Source organism: Petromyzon marinus, unplaced genomic scaffold (assembly GCF_048934315.1).
Source record: "Petromyzon marinus isolate PM22_M1 ecotype Great Lakes invasive population unplaced genomic scaffold, UKy_Petmar_22M1.pri1.0 PM_Scaffold_161, whole genome shotgun sequence".
In the NCBI taxonomy this organism is placed as follows: domain Eukaryota; kingdom Metazoa; phylum Chordata; class Hyperoartia; order Petromyzontiformes; family Petromyzontidae; genus Petromyzon; species Petromyzon marinus.
In genome coordinates this window covers 97,501-100,000 of record NW_027423126.1, presented here as the reverse complement: position 1 = coordinate 100,000, position 2,500 = coordinate 97,501, and the positions used below count along the sequence as shown (strand labels likewise).

The 2,500-nt window shown below is 57.9% G+C and overlaps 1 protein-coding gene across 1 annotated transcript in view; it reads left to right on the top strand.

Annotated features, from left to right (window-relative positions):
* The window catches only part of LOC142922751 (LIM domain-binding protein 3-like), a 22,517-nt gene that overhangs the window by 9,555 nt on the left and 10,462 nt on the right, over window positions 1–2,500 (top strand). The window lies entirely within an intron of this gene.

Here is a 2,500-nt window from a genome sequence, read left to right as displayed (position 1 = left end):
CACTACCACCACAACTACCACCACTACTACCACAACCACAACCACCATCACCACAACCACCATCACCATCACCACAACCACCATCACCACCACCACCACAACTACCACCACCACCACCATCACCACCACTACCATCACCACTACCAACACCAACCATCACCACCACCATCACCACCATCATCACCATCACCATCATCACCACCATCACCACCACCATCACCACCACCACCATCACCACCACCATCACCACCACCACCATCATCACCACCATCACCACAGTCATCACTACCACCACCATCACCACCATCACCACCACCACCATCACCACCATCACCACCATCACCATCCCCACCATCACCACCACCATCACCACCCCCACCACCATCACCATCACCACCACCATCACCACCACCATCACCACCATCACCACCACCACCATCACCATCACCACCATCACCACCATCACCAACATCAACACTACCACCACCATCACCACCATCACCATCACCACCATCACCACCATCACCACTACCACCACCATCACCACCATCACCACTACCATCACCACCATCACCATCACCACCATCATCACCACCATCACCACCATCACCACCATCACCACCACCATCATCACCATCACCACCACCATCACCATCACCACCACCATCACCACCACCACCACCATCACCTCCACCACCACCACCATCACCACCACCATCACCACCACCATCCCCACCACCATCACCACCATCACCACCGTCACCACCACCACCATCACCACCGTCACCACCATCACCACCACCACCACTATCACCACCACCACCATCACCACCATCATGACCACCACCATCACCACCACCATCACCATCACCACCATCACCACCACCCCAACCCCCATCACCACCACCACCATCACCACCACCATCACCACCATCACCACTACCACCACCACCACCATCACCACCACCACCATCACCACCACCACCACCATCACCATCACCACCACCATCACCACCACCATCACCACCACCACCACCATCACCACCATCACCATCACCACCATCACCACCATCACCACCACCACCATCACCACCATCACCATCACCACCATCACCACCATCACCACCACCATCACCATCACCACCACCACCATCACCACCACCATCACCATCACCACCACCATCACCACCACCATCACCACCACCATCACCACCATCACCACCATCACCATCACCACCACCATCACCATCACCACCACCATCACCACCACCATCACCACCATCACCACCACCATCACCATCACCACCACCACCATCACCACCACCACCATCACCATCACCACCATCACCACCTCCACCACCACCACCACCATCACCACCATCACCACCACCACCATCACCACCATCACCACCACCACCATCACCACCACCACCATCACCACCTCCACCACCACCACCATCACCACTACCCCCACCACCATCACCATCACCACCATCACCATCACCACCACCACCACCATCACCACCACCACCACCATCACCACCACCACCACCACCATCACCACCTCCACCACCACCACCACCATCACCACCATCACCACCACCACCATCACCACCACCATCACCACCACCATCACCACCTCCACCACCACCAACACCATCACCACCATCACCACCACCACCACCACCATCACCACCACCATCACCACCACCACTATCACCACCACCCCCATCACCACCACCATCACCACCACCACCACCATCACCACCACCACCACCACCATCACCACCATCACCACCACCACCACCACCATCACCACCACCACCACCACCATCACCACCACCACAACCACCACCACCATCACCACCATCACCACCATCACCACCACCACCACCACCATCACCACCACCACAACCACCACCACCACCACCATCACCACCACCACCACCATCACCACCACCACCACCATCACCACCACCATCACCACCACCATCACCATCACCACCACCATCACCACCACCATCACCACCACCATCACCACCACCATCACCACCATCACCACCACCACCATCACCACCATCACCACCACCTCCACCACCATCACCACCATCACCACCACCACCATCACCACCACCACCACCATCACCACCACCACCATCACCACCATCACCACCACCACCACCACCATCACCACCACCACCACCACCACCATCACCACCACCATCACCACCATCACCACCACCACCACCACCATCACCACCACCACCACCACCACCATCACCACCACCTCCACCACCACCATCATCACCACCACCACCATCACCACCACCATCACCACCATCACCACCATCACCACCATCACCACCACCATCACCACCACCATCACCACCATCACCATCACCACCACCACCATCACCACCACCACCACCATCACCACCATCACCACCACCATCACCACCATCACCACCATCACCACCACCATCACCACCACCATCACCAC